Source organism: Aquarana catesbeiana, unplaced genomic scaffold, assembly GCF_042186555.1.
Source record: "Aquarana catesbeiana isolate 2022-GZ unplaced genomic scaffold, ASM4218655v1 unanchor237, whole genome shotgun sequence".
NCBI lineage: Eukaryota > Metazoa > Chordata > Amphibia > Anura > Ranidae > Aquarana > Aquarana catesbeiana.
In genome coordinates this window covers 2,283,885-2,308,224 of record NW_027362665.1, presented here as the reverse complement: position 1 = coordinate 2,308,224, position 24,340 = coordinate 2,283,885, and the positions used below count along the sequence as shown (strand labels likewise).

General features: G+C 50.4%; 1 protein-coding gene and 1 long non-coding RNA gene across 2 annotated transcripts in view; both read right to left on the bottom strand.

Moving 5' to 3' along the window:
• LOC141122064 (uncharacterized) overlaps positions 1 to 24,340 on the bottom strand; it is a 236,834-nt gene that overhangs the window by 8,380 nt on the left and 204,114 nt on the right. The window lies entirely within an intron of this gene.
• On the bottom strand, positions 8,169 to 22,797 carry LOC141122050 (uncharacterized). The gene is made up of 2 exons (XR_012240617.1): positions 22,637 to 22,797; positions 8,169 to 9,352 (listed from the first exon to the last, which is right to left on the bottom strand). It is a non-coding gene; the product is annotated as an uncharacterized lncRNA (long non-coding RNA).

The window sequence follows — 24,340 nt, the reverse complement described above, 5'->3', positions numbered from 1 at the left end:
AGTCTGACAGCAAAATGACATTTTGAAGGAAAAAACACATTTAAAACTACCGCGGCTATTGCATTGCCGACAATACACATAGAAGTTCATTGATAAAAACGGCATGGGAATTCCCCACAGGGCAACCCCGAACCAAAATTAAAAAAAAAAATTGACGTGGGGTTCCCCCTAAATTCCATACCAGACCCTTCAGGTCTGGTATGGATTTTAAGGGGAACCCCCGCGCCAAAAAAAAAAAAAAAAAAACGGCGTGGGGTCCCCCCAAAAATCCATACCAGACCCTTATCCAAGCACGCAACCTGGCAGGCCGCAGGAAAAGAGGGGGGGACGAGAGTGCGGCCCCCCCCTCCTGAACCGTACTAGGCCACATGCCCTCAACATTGGGAGGGTGCTTTGGGGTAGCCCCCCAAAACACCTTGTCCCCATGTTGATGAAGACAAGGGCCTCATCCCCACAACCCTGGCCGGTGGTTGTGGGGGTCTGCGGGCGGGGGGCTTATCGGAATCTGGAAGCCCCCTTTAACAAGGGGACCCCCAGATCCCGGCCCCCCCCCTGTGTGAAATGGTAAGGGGGTACTTACCCCTACCATTTCACTAAAAAACTGTCAAAAATGTTAAAAATGACAAGAGACAGTTTTTGACAATTCCTTTATTTAAATGCTTCTTCTTTCTTCCTTCATCTTCTTCTGGTTCTTCTGGTTCTTTCTCCGGCGTTCTCGTCCAGCATCTCCTCCGCGGCGTCTTCTATCTTCTTCTCCTCGGGCCGCTCCGCACCCATGGCATGGGGGGGAGGCTCCCGCTCTTCTCTTCATCTTCTTCTCTTCTTCATCTTCTTCTTCATCTTCTTCTTCTTCTCTTCTTCCTTCTTCTCTTCTTCATTTCTTCTCCGGGCCGCTCCGCAGCCATGCTGGCATGGTGGGAGGCTCCCGCTGTGTGACGGCGTCTCTTCGTCTGACGGTTCTTAAATAACGGGGGGCGGGGCCACCCGGTGACCCCCTCTGACGCACGGGACATGACGGGACTTCCCTGTGGCATTCCCCGTGATGTCACAGGGAAGTCCCGTCAAGTCACCGTGCGTCAGAGGGGGGCGGGGTCACCGGATGGCCCCGCCCCCCATTATTTAAGAACCGTCAGACGAAGAGACGCCGTCACACAGCGGGAGCCTCCCACCATGCCAGCATGGCTGCGGAGCGGCCCGGAGAAGAAATGAAGAAGAGAAGAAGGAAGAAGAGATGAAGAAGAAGAAGAAGATGAAGAAGATGAAGAGAAGAGCGGGAGCCTCCCCCCTCATGCCATGAGTGCGGAGCGGCCCGAGGAGAAGAAGATAGAAGACGCCGTGGAGGAGATGCTGGACGAGAATGCCGGAGGAAGAACCAGAAGGGCCAGAAGATGAAGGAAGATAGAAGAAAGAAGAAGTATTTAAATAAAGGAATTGTCAAAAACTGTCTCTTGTCATTTTTAACATTTTTGACAGTTTTTTAGTGAAATGGTAGGGGTAAGTACCCCCTTACCATTTCACACAGGGGGGGGGCCGGGATCTGGGGGTCCCCTTGTTAAAGGGGGCTTCCAGATTCCGATAAGCCCCCCGCCCGCAGACCCCCACAACCACCGGCCAGGGTTGTGGGGATGAGGCCCTTGTCTTCATCAACATGGGGACAAGGTGTTTTGGGGGGCTACCCCAAAGCACCCTCCCAATGTTGAGGGCATGTGGCCTGGTACGGTTCAGGAGGGGGGGGGGCCGCACTCTCGTCCCCCCCTCTTTTCCTGCGGCCTGCCAGGTTGCGTGCTCGGATAAGGGTCTGGTATGGATTTTTGGGGGGACCCCACGCCGTTTTTTTTTTTTTTTGGCGCGGGGTTCCCCTTAAAATCCATACCAGACCTGAAGGGTCTGGTATGGAATTTAGGGGGAACCCCACGTCAATTTTTTTTTAAAATTTTGGCTGGGGTTCCCCTTAATATCCATACCAGACCTGAAGGGCCTTGTATGGAATTTAGGGGGACCCCCACATCATTTTTTTTTTTTATTTTGGTTCGGGGTTGCCCTGTGGGGAATTCCCATGCCGTTTTTATCAATGAACTTCTATGTGTATTGTCGGCAATGCAATAGCCGCGGGTAGTTTTAAATGTGTTTTTTTCTTCAAAATGTCATTTTGCTGTCAGACTGTTCTAAACACAGGAAACATGCGCCCCTTTACAGGCATACTATAGACACCCCCCAGGAACGAAATTTAAAGGGATATTACACTTTTATTGTTTGACTTTAAGCATTAATAAAATCACTGCTCCTGAAAAAACGGCCGTTTTTAAAACTTTTTTTTGCATTGATCCATGTCCCCTGGGGCAGGACCCGGGTCCCCAAACACTTTTTATGACAATAACTTGCATATAAGCCTTTAAAATGAGCACTTTTGATTTCTCCCATAGACTTTTAAAGGGTGTTCCGCGGCATTCGAATTTGCCGCGAACACCCCAAATTGTTCGCTGTTCGGCGAACTTGCGAACAGCCAATGTTCGAGTAGAACATGAGTTCGACTCGAACTCGAAGCTCATCCCTATTCTTATGTAACCAATTGTTTAACAAATATATTTTTATTAAATATAGAAAAGTCTTAAAGACACAGAACATAAGGTCACAACAAATGTATAGCTAATAAAACAGATACCCCCCAAAACTGATCCTTTTGGTGAAGAAAATTCAAAAATATACCCAAAAGCATATAATTTAATTTTATTTATATATATATATATATATATATCTCAATCCACTCATAATGAAGATGTTAAACATAAATTGCAAGGATGTAATGTTCATATAGGAATGGTGGTGGAGATCTCTCAAAGTAAGAACACTTCCTTCAATGCTTATATATACAGTATCTGACAAAAGTAAGTACACCCCTCAGTGACATTTGTGTAAATCTTTTCTTCTATCTTTTCATGTGACAACACTGAAGAAATGACACTTTGCTACAATGTACAGCAGTGAGTGTACAGCTTGGACATTTTCACTTAGGGGTGTACTGACTTTTGTTGCCAGCGGTTTAGACATTAATGGCTGTGTGTTGAGTTATTTTGAGGGGACAGCAAATTTACACTGTTATACAAGCTGTACACTCACTACTTTACATTGTAGACAAGTGTCATTTCTTCAGTGTTGTCACATGAAAAGATACAAGAAAAGATTTACACAAATGTGACTGAGGGGTGTACTTACTTTTGTCAGATACTGTACATAAAATAATGAATTATAGAGTGAAAAAAGCTGTAAAACAATAAATAATATATAAACCGGGTCATCCACTTCATCCATAAAGACATTGTGATTCCAGATCTTCTAGATCACATAGAAGGAGGACTCATCGAGGATTTCATACATTTGTTTGGAAGTAGGGATGAGCTTTCTGTTCGGGTCTGTTGTGGATTCATGAAGAAATCCATTTTATATTTACTGGCAGAAATCTGAGAGTTGCTTAGGCCTAAAAAAAATAGATAAACTATTTGGGGTGCATATCTTCAGTGGTCTCACGATTCCATTATGATTATCTGGTCAACGATTCAATATGATTTGATTCCGCGATGCATCACGATTACCGACGAGCTCCCACTTCCACTTGGGCCGCCTAGGTGGCCCTTCCACCCTGCAATCTTCTGGGACACATCACAGTTCCCAAAAGATTGCCCGGCTATGCAGGACAGGGCAGTGCAGTGAGACATGCGCACCCGGCTGTGAAGCTGCAAGCTGTCACAGCCAGATGCCCACAGTAGTATTGCCAGCGCTGTGGACAGGCGGGGGAGAGAAGGGAGGGTTTGGGTGGCCATGTTGCTGGATTGTGGGACAGGTGAGTGTCTTTTTATTAAAAGTCAGAAGATGCACTTTTTTTGTAGCTGCTGACTTCTAATAAACAAAAAATTGACTGGAACTCCGCTTTGAATTGAAAATAACCTCACTCCCTTAAAAAGTGCACTACAGGGCACAGACATTCACACACACTGCTGCTGGGAGGTCAGGAGGGATTACAATCCACAGCTGACAAACAGCCCTGTGAAGTTCCCTGTACTGTCTCTGTGCTGACCAGTGGCAACTGCTCAAAATTTTTTGGGGGGGCGCGAACAAACTGAAAAATACTGAACCTCCCCATCAAAAGCAACATCACTGTGCCCGTCAAATACAGCCACTTGTGCCCGTCAAACGCAGCCACTTGTGCCCGTCAAACGCAGCCACCGTGCCCGTCAAACGCAGCCACCTGTGCCCAAACGCAGCCACTTGTGCCCGTCAAACGCAGCCATCTGTACCCAAGCGCAGCCACCTGTGCCTGTCAAATGCAGCCACCTGTGCCCTTCAAACGCAGCCACTTGTGCCCAAACACAGCCACCTGTGCCCGTCAAACGCAGCCACCTGTGCCTGTCAAATGCAGCCACCTGTGCCCATTAAATGCAGCCATCACTAACCCCCCCCCACAATTACTTTCTTTTAATAAATGTTGCATTACAATGAATGCTGTGCCCCCGCTGTATGTGCTTTCTAAAAAACGATGTCACTTCATACCGAATTATGCCGTAGTACGATCATGTGACTCCCGTCCCGTCCCACCCCTCTCCGCTCTCCTCTCCCCTCTCACGTGTCTCCTGAGTCCTGACGTCAGCGGGGAATTCTCAGTCCCGCCCGCTGACTATAGTTATCGTATCAGAAGAGAGGTGGGCAGGACTGAGAATTCCCCGCTGAGGTCAGGACTCAGGAGACGGAAGAGGAGAGCGGAGGGGCAGGACGGGCCGGAAGTCACATGATCGTACTACAGCGAAATTCGGTATGAAGTGACATCATTTTTTAAAAAGCACATACAGTGGGGGCACAGCATCCATTGTAATACAACATTAATTAAAATAAAGTCATTTAAAAAATATTCTCAGAGCGCTTTCCCGGGAGGGGCAGGGCTAGTAGTAATGACATCGATTTTCCGGTCCTTATGCATCGATGCCGCATCGGGGACACCCGAATCGCAATGCAACGATTAATTTCAGCACCCCTATAAACTATGATATTGCTCTCTTAAAGACAGTTAAAACAAGATTGATGAACTAAAAGGTCTTTGTGAGTTCAGAGGATTTCTAAGTTTTCAATGGATCAAATGTTTTCTACAAACTGTGTTGAAATAGAATTGCGGGAACAATAAGGTCTCATTTCACAAAACAAAGAAGATGTGTACCTGTCTGTGGTTTGTAAATAAACACCACAAATACAGCCATAAACTAAATAGGTTTTTCGGACTGTTATCACATAGAGAGTACACTCACTTGGCCTAAACTATTGTGTTTGAGTGAGGAACTGTTTAAATTGTACCACCACCCCCTCCCTTTAGAATGTAAGCTCTACGAGCCGGGCCCTCCTGTACCTTTTGTATTGAACTGTACTGTAATTGTGTTGTCCCCCTTATACATTGTAAAGTGCTGCGTGAACTGTCGGCGCTATATAAATCTCATATAATAATAATGATAATAATAATAATAAATAGCTAACACCTTGGATAACAGAATCTATTGTGTAGATTGTAGGAATTGTGGACACAGCTAAACTATCTAAACATCCATTGAAACTAAAATTCAATTCAACACACGGTGGGAAAGATTTGTTTATGCAAGTTAGAAATATTTTAAAATACCTACATGTTATTATAAGACATTTGAATTATCTATGATATTTGTAGGTCACAAAAGATAATTATAATTTTAGTATCTGATGATCTAAGAACTTGGTTATAAAGAAAATATATATGAAAGTGTGATTTTATAAGTAGAAGTGTTTTAAGAAACGAATTAGTATTATGAAAAACATATAATTATGATTATAACTATATAAGACTGTAGCCTATGCTTAGATAAACAAATATTCATTAGAGATACCAGAAGTTATACATGTATCCATATAGATAATCATTTTATGTAATATTTTATTTTATGTGATCTTGATTAATATATATAACAACATGTGTCTTTCATAGATATACCAGTTTTTATAGATATACATTTATAGAGATACATATATATAAGCATTTTATGTAATAGTGATTAATCAAAATTATACTGAGTGTATTTTACATACACACACTTAGGGACACACCCTGAGGGGGACACTGGGAGATACACACACTCCCAGACTGACACTCATGCACCATGCATGAATGCATATCTTTACATTCATGAAGATTCCTGAACCCTGATCCTTGGAACTCGGAGGTCGCAAGAAGTAAATCCTCTTTAAGAGTATCCATTTTTGAAAGCTACGGCAGCCATATTAACTCTGGTAACCAGCAATCCAGACTAGTAGCCATCTTGGAATGAGTAATTATGTCATGTTGATTTTATCTTGTATGTTCTCTCAAATATTGATGTATTGAATATTATACAGTTGATAATAATTCTCCCAAATCAATAACCGCCTTGTAGACTTTTCTCTAAAGATTCAATTTTTCATTATATTTTTTATTTTTGCATAGTTGCCACTTTTATTGACAAAACAAACGTCTAATTCATTTCACATTGTTAACCAAATACTTACCTGCAGTATAGTAACGGTTGGACGTGTGAAATACAGACATTCTGTTTAATTGTCAAGTTCACAATGTTATTGATTCTACCGAGAAGTTATCATGGTGGTATTATGTCAAAGGGACGGTACGCCCATTTTTGCAAGTGTTTTTATTGATTTTCAAGACGTTCATGTAACGCAATCGGTATCTTAATTTCATGTAATTATTTGTTTTTTGTCAACCAATAAATGTAACTATTTTGTATAATCACACGTCTCCGTGAATAAGTTTCATATGCATAGACTGTGTCATATAGATTGATTTTGTATCTTAAAAATATCCTCGGTAAAAATTACTCAATAATAATTACTGTGCGGGAAACCTGTCCTTAAAAAGCACAACAGGTTGAACATGAGTTTGACTCGAACATTGGCTGTTTGCCGAAAACCAAACATTATGGGCCATACGCGAGCGGCGCGTAACGGCCCATAATGCACTGCGGGAGCGCAGTGCATTGCTGTATGATGATTGGCCAGAGCATGCACCATGACCTGCATGCTTTTGGCCAATCACAGCCCCCTCAGCTAAGAGAGCCATAATTGGCCAAAGGCAGGGTGCCTTTTGCCAATCATGGCTCAAGGGGAGCCCTGCCCCCCCAAACTATATAAGGCTGCCTGCACGTCGGCCTCGTGTAGTGTGTTGTTGGCGTGGATGGAGAGAGTGTCATTTAGATTGAGCAGGCTGGCAGATTATTCTGTCAGCTGCAGTGTATTTTATATATATATATATATATATATATATATATATATATATATAAAAATAACACATATATACACACACACGCAGTCAGTCTTGTGTGTGTATATATATATATCTACTGTATCCAATTTAGCTAGACTGCAGTCCGTTCCTGGTGTACTGTTCCTAATATACTACTGGCAGGCAGGTGATTCAGTTAGCTGTAGTGTACATACATACATACACACACATAACTATATATATATATATATAAATAAATGTATATTTATATATATATATATATATGTATATTTATATATATATATATATATATATATATATATATATATATATATATATATATATATATATATATATATATATATATATATACACACACACACACACACATATACACACACATACATACATATACATATATACATAGAGTTGTCATTACACTTCTGTTGGTGTACACAGTACCATGCACTAGGGATGGGCCGAACACCACCCTGTTTGGTTCGCATCCAGAACACGCGAACAGGCAAAAAATTTGTTCGAACACCGTTAAAGTCTATGGGGCTTGAACGTGAAAAATCAATAGTGCTAATTTTAAAGGCCAATATGCAAGTTATTGTCATAAAAAGTGTTTGGGGACCTGGGTCCTGCCTCAAGGGACATGGATCAATGCAGATGGCTGTGATCAAAGTGGAAGAAAAGTTGTGGTAGGCAATTGACTCTCCCTGCAGTAGTCAAATTTTTCTAGCATGATGCAAGTGAATAAATGGGGAGTGGGGTCAGAACAAGTAACCATTTTAAATAACTAACTTTTTTGTGCTTCCAAAGTTGGTGACAGTCTCTTATATCACAGGAAAAAAGGGGCTATTTGAAGTGGAGATAAAACATGTTTTATTTAAGTTTTTTTGAAACCTAAAGGCATGCAGAAATTACAAAAATGTAACATTCCCAGAGAGGTGGTCACTGGGACAGGAAGACAGTTGGCAAAACCTGCCAGTAATTCAAATCCTCTGTACAAAAGTTGTTTTTCTGGCTTTATCCACGGAAAGCATTACTCAATATATGCACAACACCAGTAAAGCTCTGAAAATGTTGGCAAATTTAGCGACTTCAATTGCAATATAGAATCAGAAACTGAAACCGTACTGATATCCATAGAGCACATGGGGTCCCAGACTCATCCCCTTTGGCATTTGGTGCCTAAAAGCTTATTTCCAGAAGACCAGTTAGATTGTAAGGAATTTCAACTTCTGAACCCAAAACCAAAGTTTCATTTTCTGAAATCACAATTAGGCCAGGGTCACATGGGTCAATTTATGGATATAGTACATGGAGTTCCTGCTCCTGTATGATCACAAAATGAACCCTTTCAAGGTTGTCTTCCCCTTCCATTGTAGATTCCTGGTCCTGTATGATTATACATTCAAATACTCCAGTGTCGTCACCACCTTGCTCTGTGGGTTCCGGATCCTGTATGATAACAAATTCAAATTCTTCAGTGCCACCTTCCACCTCTGTCACTACCTCCTGGTATAATTCTTCAATTCTCCAAGTATAGGGAGTACAGCTTACGATGGAAAGAACAGAGGGTCGAGAGATGGGGTCCTGAGAAAAGAATTTGTTCAACGTCATCAGGGCTTCTTTTGTGAACTTCCCCCAGAGAGCTGGTGGAGGAAAGAGATTGTCACTCTTCTGCCAGAACTTTTAGACCTGGTACAGAATATCCTCCGCCATTGCTTCTTTCCAGGGAAAGTTACCCGTTAGAGCAATGAAGAGAAGAACTGCAAAAGCCCAGGAATCTACACTTGGAGTTATGACCAAGTACTGATTTTTCTTCAAAGCACACAGCTCTGGTGACATATAGGGGATGATATGGGACATTTTAATGACAATGCTGCCAATGGTCTCAGTTAGGCCAAAGTCACACAACTTGATTGTGTGACATTCCTTGTCCATGAGCAGGACATTGTCTGGCCTAAGGTCTCCGTGCACTAATCCTCTGCTGTGCATAAAATCCAGAGCCCAGGCCAGCTGTATTGCACAGCGCTTTACCATTTCTTCTGGCATTCCTACCTGAAAAAAAGAAACTTTTTTGAGACACTTCAAAATCACATGGAACATAAACCTAGTTAATGTTAATTGACTTTATTGTTCTGCAAGAATTTGCTATGTTGACATGCAACTTTCATGAAAGGGTCAGTTCACACAACTGAGGTGTGGGTTGAATGGCCCAATCTGCATGAACATTTTTTCCTACTTGTTCAGCTGTCACATTTCATGCAATAAATCGTAAATTTAGGGATAACAGTGATGCAGTTTTAAGTTTAACCACTTGCCGACCGCCGATGTACGTTCCTACTTTGGCTAGCTGCCATAACCCCGGTATAACCGCGTTTGGCCGGCGGTTGGCTACAAGATAAAAGCCTTTCATGACTTTATGTGATTTTGTGACCCCATATTGCCTATCCTCATAACTCTAATGCCCCGTACACACAGTCGGACTTTGTTCGGACATTCCGACAACAAAATCCTAGGATTTTTTCAGACGGATGTTGGCTCAAACTTGTCTTGCATACACACGCGGTCACACAAAGTTGTCAGAAAATCCAATCGTTCTAAACGCGGTGACGTAAAACACGTACGTCGGGACTATAAACGGGGCAGTGGCCAATAGCTTTCATCTCTTTATTTATTCTGAGCATGCGTGACACTTTGTCTGTCGGATTTGTGTACACACGATCGGAATTTCCGACAACGGATTTTGTTGTCGGAAAATTTTATAGCCTGCTCTCAAACTTTGTGTGTCGGAAAATCCGATGGAAAATGTGTGATGGAGCCCACACACGGTCGGAATTTCCGACAACAAGGTCCTATCACACATTTTCCGTCGGAAAATCTGACCGTGTATATGGGGCATAATTAGTTTCAAATCATCTTGTGTACCAAACACACCCCATATTCCAACTCATACTCCCATGCAACCCTCTCGCCTGGCCACTAGGCCTATTTGGGGGGCATCCTAATGTGACCGTTACTTGTACCAATCATTTTAGGTACTATCAACATCTTTAAACTTAAGTACTTACACTCTTCCCTCCCTAACCCACCATCCCCTTAAGCCTATACAGCCAACACCTAAAACGGACAAACAAAACAAACAAGACAAAAACACAAAACGAAAAACACATATGGAGAAAACTCTTTGCCATACCCCATGATCTGCCTCCCCTTATTATACAACATTGTGCTTATTGTGTGAATTAAACTAAATCCCAACAATGTTAATGAAATTCTAGGGTAAAAGTCAAACTGTTGTACAGTCTCTTCTTATAAATTTCTATCCAATCTTCGACTCTCTCTGGGGTATCAAAAAACACAGTCTCCCCCATAGCGTTTATTCATAATCTTGCCGGATTAATTGTTGCAATTTGCGCTTAACTTCTCCAAACTTGGCCCTCCGTTTTTGTAAGTCAGGTGAGAAGTCAGGGTACATGGAAACCCTATTACCATTGTACTGGATATTGTCCATTTCTCTAGCTTTATTTAGTATGGTCACTTTATCCTTATAGTGAAGTATTTTTACTAGGAGAGGCCTTGGAGGGGCACCTGGTTGGGGGGGGGGGGGGGGGGTCTAGGGGGGACCCTATGGACTCTTTCCAGTGCAAAGAAGGGTGAAAAAGACTGATCTCCAAACAGATCCTTAAACCATTTTTCCAGAAATCCAATAGGATCTAATCCCTCAGTCCATTCGGGGAGACCCACTATCCCTACAATCTTCCTGCGCATCCTGTTCTCCATGTCGTCAATCTTTGTCTGATAATTAGCCATTTGTTCCCTTATAAATCTCATCTCCCGTTTCATAGGATTTAAATCATCTTCCATTAAACTAACCCTCCCCTCAAGGGCAGTAGTCCTTTCCCGGACCTTTTGCATATAATGCCTAACAAGGGACAGTTCTTCCCGCACAGTTTTGAGCTGGACAGACATTTCATTTATAGAACTTTTGCAGGAATTGCTTCCAGTATTCCTGTTAGTGATGGTTCTGGTGTGGTACTAGATGGTGACCTTGCTTGCCCTTGAGCATCCTCCATCCCCTCAGCCGGTAAAGCTCCTGTGGAGGCAATCGTCCCCCTTCACTGGGGGTTACCTGGCCCTGTCCCAAACTCTTCCTTATAGGATTCGCCCCAGACTGGTTTAGACAACATAGTAACATGTTGGGTCTGTTGGATATTTTTTGGAGAAGTCTGCCCCTGCAAGCGTAAAAATTCCTTTAATCTGGCAGCCGCTGCCTGACTCACCTTTGTGGTGTGCTTTGATGACATAATCACATCCCAAACTGTTTACTGTTCACCATAAGGTGGTGGCGGGGGGGGGGTAAAAGTACCTCATTTTTAGTTTGTGACCTTCCTCCTTTTCCTAGGAATAAATTATTGATAATTTCTCACCCAGAGAAGTTCACAAGTCCTAGTATTGCAGGGGGTACAAAAGGCACTCTACTTTGTTCCAATAGATAAGGCTATGGCAATATTTCAGGGAGGGTCTCTCACACCTCCACTTGTCAGCAAGATCCACCTGGGATTCACCAGAGAGGTGCCTCTCAACCTATGAAAGTTAGGGAGGGCGGTAGGGACTCTAACATCATCGCCATTACTCCCCTCTATGGTAGGTCTTCATTGGAGTGGTGCTAAAGCCTCTCTGGCCTTCAATGAAGAAGGCGATTTGAGCAGCCTCCAAGGTACCTAGGATAATCCTCCCTGTTCTGCTGTTTTAGTGGTGTTAAAATTGTCTCATAAACTGGCTCCTTTTCAGTTACCCACACTGATTTTGGAGGTGGTTATATTTTAGACATAGTGTCCTTGGAGCTGGCAGTATGTAATACACAGAGAAATACAAGCTGCAAGAAAAAAAAAAAAGAAACCTTTTCCCCTGTCATCCAGTACTGAAGGGGTTAACCCTCCGGGTCTCAAGTCTCTGTGGTAATTACATTATTTAAATTACAGTGGGGTTGTCCCAACGAATGGCCCACTGCCAGGATCTCAGACTGCTCTTCTATTTTTTTTTCCTCTTTTATATGGATAGGGGTAATTTAGTACTTAGTGCAGAAGTAATAAAATAAATATTTCCCCCTCAACACATTATATTTCCACCACAACCAGCCCAGCGAACTCAGTCCAAGCCAAGAAAAAAAGTCCGATAAGGTGGGAGAGAAAAAAAAAAAAGTTACTCTTCACAGTCCAGCCTCTTAGTTTCTGAGTTCACACCAGAGTATCAGGAATGAAAGGAGAAAAAAAAATCTAGCATTTATCTATACACAGTCTGTACATGGCCTCCTTCCCCTCCTCCAACAAGTACATAACTGGAAAAGTCTCACCCAGCCACCGCGCTGATATCAGGGGAGTATGAGGGGAAAAGAGAACAAACTCTCCGCACTTTGTATTTCTTTCAGCATATGGAGCCGTAGTAGGATTCAGGTGGATCTCTCATGTCTTTACTGTCCTCCTCTAATCAAGGAGGCGCTGTTCTAGTCTCCTCCATGGCATTCACGCTGATGACCGCATGGGTTTAGGGGAAAAAAAACTCCACTCTCATCAGTACAGCGGTCAAATGCCAGATCTCACGGACGGCTCCCAATCAGCCCATGGCATTTGGAGGTCCCGGGGAGAGAAGCCCAACTTGGGGGGAATGAGGGGAGAGGAAGGAGAGGGAGGGGGGGAGCGCTCTCACTCTCACATCAGCGTCCGCTTCCGGTGACAAGCACATGAACTTTAATGGCATCCTAGTCCATAGGTTTCAATATTGGCCCACCCTTTGCAGCTATAACAGCTTTAACTCTTCTGGGAAGGCTGTCCACAAGGTTTAGTAGTGTGTCTATGGGAATGGTTGACTATTCTTCTAGAAGCGCAATTGTGAGGTCAGGCACTGATGTTGGATGAGAAAGCTTGGCTCAGTCTCCTCTCCAATTCATCCCAAAGGTGTTCTAATCAGGTTAAGGTCAGGATTCCGTGCAGGCAAAGCAAGTTCCTCCACCCCAAACTCACTTATTCATGTCTTTATGGACCTTGTTTGTGCAAAGGGTGGACTCAATACTGAACCCTATGGACTAAGGACTGGGATGCCATTAACCACTTCCTGCCAGCCGGCCATCATATATGACATCCTTGACTTTGTGAGGGGATATCTGAACGATGGGTGCAGCTACAGGCATCATTCAGATATCGGCTTTTTCAGCTGGCGATTCCCTATACTAGCGGCTGTTCCAGCTGAGCTAGTAGAAGCATTTGCAGCACACAAAAACACATGTGATGGTTGCAGAGTGCACCAGTATTACTATTTTCATTTGTGGTTTGTTGGTAATCACAATGATCACAAAGCACACAGCCAATTAGATTGCTTTGATGACGGCTTGGTTCGCGGTCATTAATGAGTAACCTGGCTGCCCGGGGGTGATTTCTGAAGATTGTAAATGGTGCTCTAGAATTATGATCTGCGGGCTGCAGCCCTGATCGTTGTATTCTGACAGTGGAAGAGTCCTGCTGTCAGAGTACAATAGCACAGAGGAGGGGGGGGATTCCTCCATCCACCTTGTTTTGAGTGGATGGAGGAATCTGTTCAGCTTGCTGGAAAAAAATAGCATGTACTAGGGTGGCACCGATACTGGTATCATTGCTGATACTAAGCATTTGCAAGAGTACTTGTACTAATGCTCCAATATCTAAAACCAATACTTTCTGTGCGATTTGAGCTCATACAAAATGAATGGGCTCAAATCGCACTGTAAAGAATCACATGTGATTTGAACAGGAATGTGGTGCGATTCCTGTCTGAATCCCATGCAGTTTCCCACACCGCTCCTGTGTGAGGCTTGTCATGACTTCAGTCTGGGTTCACACAGGAGTGGCGTGGGAAACCACATGTGATTCAGACAGGAATCGCACCACATTCCTGTTCAAATCACATGCGATTCTTTACAGTGCGATTTGAACCCACTCGTTTTGTATGGGCTCAAACCGCACCGCAAAGGTATTGGCAACTGGTATCAGCGAGTACTTGAGATATTGTTGGTACAAAACAGGTATTGGTGCAACCCTCGTGTGTAAACAGCTTTAGACAATGTGTCGGGGTGTTTAATGAACTCAAAGACAAAGCTCTGCATGGGTGAGAATAAAGATAACAGGGAAAACATTTGTCACTCTTAGTACTCATGCACAAGAACACTATACTGTAGGTATAGCATACACTATACAATCTGGTTGTAGAATCTCCTTTAGATTTATGAAAACTTTGTAATATATGAACAACCTAAACAATTCATTTAAGTAGTATCCAATCAAGCAGGCCTTTGTACTAAATAGTTGGTGATAGATCCAAAAGATATTGTACAATCAGATTGTATAACGTAAGGTAAGCTGGAGGCTGGCCATAGATGGATTGTTTTTATTTTTTTATCAATCAGTGTCTGATCGAAAAAAAATTGAATGGATCCCCCCAATCCACACAACTAAGGTGGATGAGGGAATATTTTCCGCTGAGACATTTATGTCGGCGCTGCAAATCTAAGGAAACCTTTCTGCTGGTTTGAGAGAAGTTGATCATTGTCTCTTTAGCAAGAATGACTATAGGAGGATTGAAACTTGTCCGGACCTTGCTGGACCCGTTACATTTCCATCCAAGGCCAGGTTTAGTAGCTCCTGTTGTTTTCTTATTCCTGGGGAGCTCAGTAAGCCTCCATGTATAGTTCTTTAGGACCCATTCATATGGGGTGCAGACATGTGTGTCCTGTGCAGGGCTCTCTTATCAGTACAGGGATGTACGGGCATTGTGTACATATCACTGTGCCAGCATCCCATTCACTTCTATTGGGACCCACACCTGTATGTCATATTAGGATACAGAGGCTTTGTCCATGCAGATATGAATGGGGTGCTGACACGGGGATGTGCACAACACCTATGTACCCCCGTGCTGATGAATGCCAGCCCTGCATGGGAGATGCATGTTTGTACCCCTTGTGAATGGGCCCTTACTAAAAATAGAATCTGAAATAACAGTTGTCTTCACAATTAGCAGTGACATGAAGCCTGAAAGTATGTTACTGTTACCTGAGTCCGAGAGAAGGGCACAGCAGGGGAGGGGGTCCGAGAGAAGGGCACAGGAGACGAGGGGGTCCGAGAGAAGGGCACAGGAGACGAGGGGGTCCGAGAGAAGGGCACAGGAGACGAGGGGGTCCGAGAGAAGGGCACAGGAGGGGAGGGGGTCCGAGAGAAGGGCACAGGAGGGGAGGGGGTCCGAGAGAAGGGCACAGGTGGGGAGGGGGGGTCCGTCGGAGAGAAGGGCATAGGTGGGGAGGGGGGGTCCGAGAGAAGGGCACAGGTAACGAGGGGGGGTCCGAGAGAAGGGCACAGGAGACGAGGGGTTTCGAGAGAAGCGCACAGGTGGGGAGGGGGGGTCCGTCCGAGAGAAGGGCATAGGTGGGGAGGGGGGGTCCGAGAGAAGGGCACAGGAGACAGGGGGGGTCCGAGAGAAGGGCACAGGAGATGAGGGGGTCTGAGAGAAGGGCACAGGTGGGGAGGGGGGGTCCGTCCGAGAGAAGGGCACAGGTGACGAGGGGGGGTCCGAGAGAAGGGCACAGGTGACGAGGGGGGTCCGAGAGAAGGGCACAGGAGGGGAGGGGGGGTCCGAGAGAAGGGCACAGGAGATGAGGGGGTTCGAGAGAAGGGCACAGGTGACGAGGGGGGTCCGAGAGAAGGGCACAGGAGGGGAGGGGGGGTCCGAGAGAAGGGCACAGGAGATGAGGGGGTTCGAGAGAAGGGCACAGGTGGGGAGGGGGGGTCCGTCCGAGAGAAGGGCACAGGTGACGAGGGGGGGTCCGAGAGAAGGGCACAGGTGACGAGGGGGGTCCGAGAGAAGGGCACAGGAGGGGAGGGGGGGTCCGAGAGAAGGGCACAGGAGACGAGGGGGTCTGAGAGAAGGGCACAGGAGACGAGGGGGTCCGAGAGAAGGGCACAGGAGGGGAGGGGGTCCGAGAGAAGGGCACAGGAGGGGAGGGGGTCCGAGAGAAGGGCACAGGTGGGGAGGGGGGGTCCGTCCGAGAGAAGGGCATAGGTGGGGAGGGGGGGTCCGAGAGAAGGGCACAGGAGACGAGGGGTTTCGAGAGAAGCGCACAGGTGGGGAGGGGGGGTCCGTCCGAGAGAAGGGCATAGGTGGGGAGGGGGGGTCCGAGAGAAGGGCACAGGAGACAGGGGGGGTCCGAGAGAAGGGCACAGGAGATGAGGGGGTCTGAGAGAAGGGCACAGGTGGGGAGGGGGGGTCCGTCCGAGAGAAGGGCACAGGTGACGAGGGGGGGTCCGAGAGAAGGGCACAGGTGACGAGGGGGGTCCGAGAGAAGGGCACAGGAGGGGAGGGGGGGGTCCGAGAGAAGGGCACAGGAGATGAGGGGGTTCGAGAGAAGGGCACAGGTGACGAGGGGGGTCCGAGAGAAGGGCACAGGAGGGGAGGGGGGGTCCGAGAGAAGGGCACAGGAGATGAGGGGGTTCGAGAGAAGGGCACAGGTGGGGAGGGGGGGTCCGTCCGAGAGAAGGGCACAGGTGACGAGGGGGGGTCCGAGAGAAGGGCACAGGTGACGAGGGGGGTCCGAGAGAAGGGCACAGGAGGGGAGGGGGGGTCCGAGAGAAGGGCACAGGAGGGGAGGGGGGGTCCGAGAGAAGGGCACAGGAGACGAGGGGGTCTGAGAGAAGGGCACAGGAGACGAGGGGGTCCGAGAGAAGGGCACAGGAGACGAGGGGGTCCGAGAGAAGGGCACAGGAGATGAGGGGGGGTCCGAGAGAAGGGCACAGGAGGGGAGGGGGGGTCCGAGAGAAGGGCACAGGAGACGAGGGGGGGTCCGAGAGAAGGGCACAGGAGACGAGGGGGGGTCCGAGAGAAGGGCACAGGAGACGAGGGGGGGTCCGAGAGAAGGGCACAGGAGACGAGGGGGGGTCCGAGAGAAGGGCACAGGAGACGAGGGGGGGTCCGAGAGAAGGGCACAGGAGACGAGGGGGTCCGAGAGAAGGGCACAGGAGACGAGAGGGTCCGAGAGAAGGGCACAGGAGACGAGGGGGGGTCCGAGAGAAGGGCACAGGAGGGGAGGGGGGGTCCGAGAGAAGGGCACAGGAGGGGAGGGGGGGTCCGAGAGAAGGGCACAGGAGACGAGGGGGGGTCCGAGAGAAGGGCACAGGAGACGAGGGGGGGTCCGAGAGAAGGGCACAGGAGGGGAGGGGGGGTCCGAGAGAAGGGCACAGGAGGGGAGGGGGGGTCCGAGAGAAGGGCACAGGAGGGGAGGGGGGGTCCGAGAGAAGGGCACAGGAGGGGAGGGGGGGTCCGAGAGAAGGGCACAGGAGGGGAGGGGGGGTCCGAGAGAAGGGCACAGGAGGGGAGGGGGGGTCCGAGAGAAGGGCACAGGAGACGAGGGGGGGTCCGAGAGAAGGGCACAGGAGACGAGGGGGGGTCCGAGAGAAGGGCACAGGAGACGAGGGGGTCTGAGAGAAGGGCACAGGAGATGAGGGGGTCCGAGAGAAGGGCACAGGAGATGAGGGGGTCCGAGAGAAGGGCACAGGAGACGAGGGGGTTCGAGAGAAGGGCACAGGTGGGGAGGGGAGGCCCGAGGGGGGGCCCGTCCGAGAGAAGGGCACAGGTGACGAGGGGGGGTCCGAGAGAAGGGCACAGGAGGGGAGGGGGGGTCCGAGAGAAGGGCACAGGAAGGGAGGGGGGGTCCGAGAGAAGGGCACAGGAGACGAGAGGGTCCGAGAGAAGGGCACAGGAGACGAGGGGGGGTCCGAGAGAAGGGCACAGGAGGGGAGGGGGGGTCCGAGAGAAGGGCACAGGAGGGGAGGGGGGGTCCGAGAGAAGGGCACAGGAGGGGAGGGGGGGTCCGAGAGAAGGGCACAGGAAGGGAGGGGGGGTCCGAGAGAAGGGCACAGGAGGGGAGGGGGTCCGAGAGAAGGGCACAGGAGGGGAGGGGGTCCGAGAGAAGGGCACAGGAGGGGAGGGGGTCCGAGAGAAGGGCAAAGGAGGGGAGGGGGTCCGAGAGAAGGGCACAGGAGGGGAGGGGGTCCGAGAGAAGGGCACAGGAGGGGAGGGGGTCCGAGAGAAGGGCACAGGAGGGGGTCCGAGAGATGTGCACAGTAGGGGAGGGGGTCACTATACAGAGGAGGAATAGGCTCTGAGATCATCTAGAGCAGGGAGAGATAACACAGAGAGAAGGGCACAGGAGGGGAGGGGGGGTCCGAGAGAAGGGCACAGGAGGGGAGGGGGGGTCCGAGAGAAGGGCACAGGAGGGGAGGGGGGGTCCGAGAGAAGGGCACAGGAGGGGAGGTGGGGTCCGAGAGAAGGGCACAGGAGGGGAGGGGGGGTCCGAGAGAAGGGCACAGGAGGGGAGGGGGGGTCCGAGAGAAGGGCACAGGAGGGGAGGGGGGGTCCGAGAGAAGGGCACAGGAGACGAGGGGGGGTCCGAGAGAAGGGCACAGGAGACGAGGGGGGGTCCGAGAGAAGGGCACAGGAGACGAGGGGGTCCGAGAGAAGGGCACAGGAGACGAGAGGGTCCGAGAGAAGGGCACAGGAGGGGAGTGGGGGTCCGAGAGAAGGGCACAGGAGGGGAGGGGGGGTCCGAGAGAAGGGCACAGGAGGGGAGGGGGGGTCCGAGAGAAGGGCACAGGAGACGAGGGGGGGTCCGAGAGAAGGGCACAGGAGGGGAGGGGGGGTCCGAGAGAAGGGCACAGGAGGGGAGGGGGGGTCCGAGAGAAGGGCACAGGAGGGGAGGGGGGGTCCGAGAGAAGGGCACAGGAGACGAGGGGGGGTCCGAGAGAAGGGCACAGGAGACGAGGGGGGGTCCGAGAGAAGGGCACAGGAGACGAGGGGGGGTCCGAGAGAAGGGCACAGGAGACGAGGGGGTCTGAGAGAAGGGCACAGGAGATGAGGGGGTCCGAGAGAAGGGCACAGGAGATGAGGGGGTCCGAGAGAAGGGCACAGGAGACGAGGGGGTTCGAGAGAAGGGCACAGGTGGGGAGGGGAGGCCCGAGGGGGGGCCCGTCCGAGAGAAGGGCACAGGTGACGAGGGGGGGTCCGAGAGAAGGGCACAGGAGGGGAGGGGGGGTCCGAGAGAAGGGCACAGGAAGGGAGGGGGGGTCCGAGAGAAGGGCACAGGAGACGAGAGGGTCCGAGAGAAGGGCACAGGAGACGAGGGGGGGTCCGAGAGAAGGGCACAGGAGGGGAGGGGGGGTCCGAGAGAAGGGCACAGGAGGGGAGGGGGGGTCCGAGAGAAGGGCACAGGAAGGGAGGGGGGGTCCGAGAGAAGGGCACAGGAGGGGAGGGGGTCCGAGAGAAGGGCACAGGAGGGGAGGGGGTCCGAGAGAAGGGCACAGGAGGGGAGGGGGTCCGAGAGAAGGGCAAAGGAGGGGAGGGGGTCCGAGAGAAGGGCACAGGAGGGGAGGGGGTCCGAGAGAAGGGCACAGGAGGGGAGGGGGTCCGAGAGAAGGGCACAGGAGGGGGTCCGAGAGATGTGCACAGTAGGGGAGGGGGTCACTATACAGAGGAGGAATAGGCTCTGAGATCATCTAGAGCAGGGAGAGATAACACAGAGAGAAGGGCACAGGAGGGGAGGGGGGGTCCGAGAGAAGGGCACAGGAGGGGAGGGGGGGTCCGAGAGAAGGGCACAGGAGGGGAGGGGGGGTCCGAGAGAAGGGCACAGGAGGGGAGGTGGGGTCCGAGAGAAGGGCACAGGAGGGGAGGGGGGGTCCGAGAGAAGGGCACAGGAGGGGAGGGGGTCCGAGAGAAGGGCAAAGGAGGGGAGGGGGTCCGAGAGAAGGGCACAGGAGGGGAGGGGGTCCGAGAGAAGGGCACAGGAGGGGAGGGGGGTCCGAGAGAAGGGCACAGGAGGGGAGGGGGTCCGAGAGAAGGGCACAGGAGGGGAGGGGGTCCGAGAGAAGGGCACAGGAGGGGGTCCGAGAGAAGGGCACAGTAGGGGAGGGGGTCACTATACAGAGGAGGAATAGGCTCTGAGATCATCTAGAGCAGGGAGAGATAACACAGAGAGAAGGGCACAGGAGGGGAGGGGGGGTCCGAGAGAAGGGCACAGGAGGGGAGGGGGGGTCCGAGAGAAGGGCACAGGAGGGGAGGGGGGGTCCGAGAGAAGGGCACAGGAGGGGAGGGGGTCAGAGAGAAGGGCACAGGAGGGGAGGGGGTCCGAGAGAAGGGCAAAGGAGGGGAGGGGGTCCGAGAGAAGGGCACAGGAGACGAGGGGGTCTGAGAGAAGGGCACAGGAGATGAGGGGGTCCGAGAGAAGGGCACAGGAGGGGAGGGGGGGGTCCGAGAGAAGGGCACAGGAGGGGAGGGGGGGGGTCCGAGAGAAGGGCACAGGAGGGGAGGGGGGGGTCCGAGAGAAGGGCACAGGAGGGGAGGGGGGGGTCCGAGAGAAGGGCACAGGAGGGGAGGGGGGGTCCGAGAGAAGGGCACAGGAGACGAGGGGGGGTCCGAGAGAAGGGCACAGGAGACGAGGGGGGTCCGAGAGAAGGGCACAGGAGACGAGGGGGTCCGAGAGAAGGGCACAGAAGACGAGAGGGTCCGAGAGAAGGGCACAGGAGACGAGGGGGGGTCCGAGAGAAGGCACAGGAGGGGAGGGGGGGTCCGAGAGAAGGGCACAGGAGGGGAGGGGGGGTCCGAGAGAAGGGCACAGGAGATGAGGGGGGGTCCGAGAGAAGGGCACAGGAGACGAGGGGGGGTCCGAGAGAAGGGCACAGGAGACGAGGGGGGGTCCGAGAGAAGGGCACAGGAGATGAGGGGGTCCGAGAGAAGGGCACAGGAGACGAGGGGGTTCGAGAGAAGGGCACAGGTGGGGAGGGGGGGCCCGAGGGGGGGCCCGTCCGAGAGAAGGGCACAGGTGACGAGGGGGGGTCCGAGAGAAGGGCACAGGTGACGAGGGGGGGTCCGAGAGAAGGGCACAGGTGGGGAGGGGGGGTCCGAGAGAAGGGCACAGGTGGGAGGGGGGGTCCGAGAGAAGGGCACAGGTGGGGAGGGGGGGTCCGAGAGAAGGGCACAGGTGGGGAGGGGGGGTCCGAGAGAAGGGCACAGGAGGGGAGGGGGGGGTCCGAGAGAAGGGCACAGGAGGGGAGGGGGGGGTCCGAGAGAAGGGCACAGGAGGGGAGGGGGGGTCCGAGAGAAGGGCACAGGAGGGGAGGGGGGGTCCGAGAGAAGGGCACAGGAGGGGAGGGGGGGTCCGAGAGAAGGGCACAGGAGGGGAGGGGGGGTCCGAGAGAAGGGCACAGGAGGGGAGGGGGGTCCGAGAGAAGGGCACAGGAGGGGAGGGGGGGTCCGAGAGAAGGGCACAGGAGGGGAGGGGGGGTCCGAGAGAAGGGCACAGGAAGGGAGGGGGGGTCCGAGAGAAGGGCACAGGAGGGGAGGGGGTCCGAGAGAAGGGCACAGGAGGGGAGGGGGTCCGAGAGAAGGGCACAGGAGGGGAGGGGGTCCGAGAGAAGGCCAAAGGAGGGGAGGGGGTCCGAGAGAAGGGCACAGGAGGGGAGGGGGTCCGAGAGAAGGGCACAGGAGGGGAGGGGGTCCGAGAGAAGGGCACAGGAGGGGAGGGGGTCCGAGAGAAGGGCACAGGAGGGGAGGGGGTCACTATACAGAGGAGGAATAGGCTCTGAGATCATCTAGAGCAGGGAGAGATAATAGTAGGCTGGGGGGGTGGAGGTGGTGATCTTCCACAGACATGGGACAGTGAGAGAGATGACGCAGGAGTGATAGAAATGACTGGAGAGGGGGGAGAGAAGCCGCTGTCCAGGACAGGAAAAGTTGTATACATGTGGGCTTATTCAGGAAAGTGCTGATACCTTCCCAACCTCACGTACCCCGCCTGCTTCACTCTACTGAAAGACTAGTACAGTGCACTGTGCAGGCGGCGGGTGTAGTGCTACGATCTACAGGGAGGGACAAAGCCGCTCTCTGCCTGTGTTATATGCTGCAGAATGGGAAGTGCTGTACCCGGCAAACTGCGCCCTCTTCTCATCCCGCCCAGGGCAGATGCCCCTCCCGCCCACCCCTGGTACCGGCCCTGGTTGCCACCTCATCTCTTTTAAACCTGAACACATATGAATTACTCGGGTTCGGAGGCTAATTGAATGCAGATAAGGCACCAAGTGAGTTTAATTACCACCTTAATCAGCCACAGAACTTGTGTAATTCATATGTGTTCGGGTTTAAAGTGATGAGGTGACAACCTGACTCCGCCCACTGGCTGAATGATAAAACTGAACCATGTATGGCCAGCTTTGGAAGCAAAATATATTAATCATCAACTGATCCCCCTGAAGGGGTTAATCTACATATTACCTCCTCTGCTGCCAGATTCAGAAACGTCTCCTCTCTACGTCCTTCCAAATGGAATGTCCTGTGTACCTGACATCACTTCCTGTCTGTACCTGACATCACTTCCTGTCTGTTTTCCATAGAGACTTCCTATCTGGGTAGAAGTGAGATCACCACCTTGTGGAGATCAGAGAATCATCTCATAGTGTGTACACAGCCTTGTGTTGTGTGTGTATGTACTGTATATCCTTCCCCTTTCCCTCCTCCCTGAGTGTGTATGAAAAGGCGGAGCTCTAAGTGTGTATGAAGGGGCGGAGCTCTGAGTGTGTATGAAAAGGCGGAGCTCTAAGTGTGTATGAAGGGGCGGAGCTCTGAGTGTGTATGAAGAGGTGGAGCCCTGAGTGTGTATGAAGAGGCGGAGCCCTGAGTGTGTATGAAGAGTAGGGATGAGCTTCGAGTTCGAGTCGAACTCATGTTCTACTCGAACATTGGCTGTTCGCAAGTTCGCCGAACAGCGAACAATTTGGGGTGTTCGCGGCAAATTCGAATGCCGCGGAACACCCTTTAAAAGTCTATGGGAGAAATCAAAAGTGCTAATTTTAAAGGCTTATATGCAAGTTATTGTCATAAAAAGTGTTTGGGGACCTGGGTCCTGCCCCAGGGGACATGGATCAATGCAAAAAAAAGTTTTAAAAACCGGCCGTTTTTTCAGGAGCAGTGATTTTATTAATGCTTAAAGTCAAACAATAAAAGTGTAATATCCCTTTAAATTTCGTACCTGGGGGGTGTCTATAGTATGCCTGTAAAGGGGCGCATGTTTCCTGTGTTTAGAACAGTCTGACAGCAAAATGACATTTGGAAGGAAAAAACTCATTTAAAACTACCCGCGGCTATTGCATTGCCGACAATACACATAGAAGTTCATTGATAAAAACGGCATGGGAATTCCCCACAGGGGAACCCCGAACCAAAATAAAAAAAAAAAAATGATGTGGGGGTCCCCCTAAATTCCATACAAGGCCCTTCAGGTCTGGTATGGATATTAAGGGGAACCCCAGCCAAAATTTAAAAAAAAAATTGACGTGGGGTTCCCCCTAAATTCCATACCAGACCCTTCAGGTCTGGTATGGATTTTAAGGGGAACCCCGCGCCAAAAAAAAAAAAAAAAACGGCGTGGGGTCCCCCTAAAAATCCATACCAGACCCTTATCCGAGCACGCAACCTGGCAGGCCGCAGGAAAAGAGGGGGGGACGAGAGTGCGCCCCCCCCCCTCCTGAACCGTACCAGGCCACATGCCCTCAACATTGGGAGGGTGCTTTGGGGTAGCCCCCCAAAACACCTTGTCCCCATGTTGATGAGGACAAGGGCCTCATCCTCACAACCGTGGCCGGTGGTTGTGGGGGTCTGCGGGCGGGGGGCTTATCGGAATCTGGAAGCCCCCTTTAACAAGGGGACCCCCAGATCCCGGCCCCCCCCCTGTGTGAAATGGTAAGGGGGTACTTACCCCTACCATTTCACTAAAAAACTGTCAAAAATGTTAAAAATGACAAGAGACAGTTTTTGACAATTCCTTTATTTAAATGCTTCTTCTTTCTTCCTTCATCTTCTTCTTCTTCTGGTTCTTCTGGCTCTTCTGGTTCTTCCTCCGGCGTTCTCGTCCAGCATCTTCTCCGCGGCGTCTTCTATCTTCTTCTCCTCGGGCCGCTCCGCACCCATGGCATGAGGGGA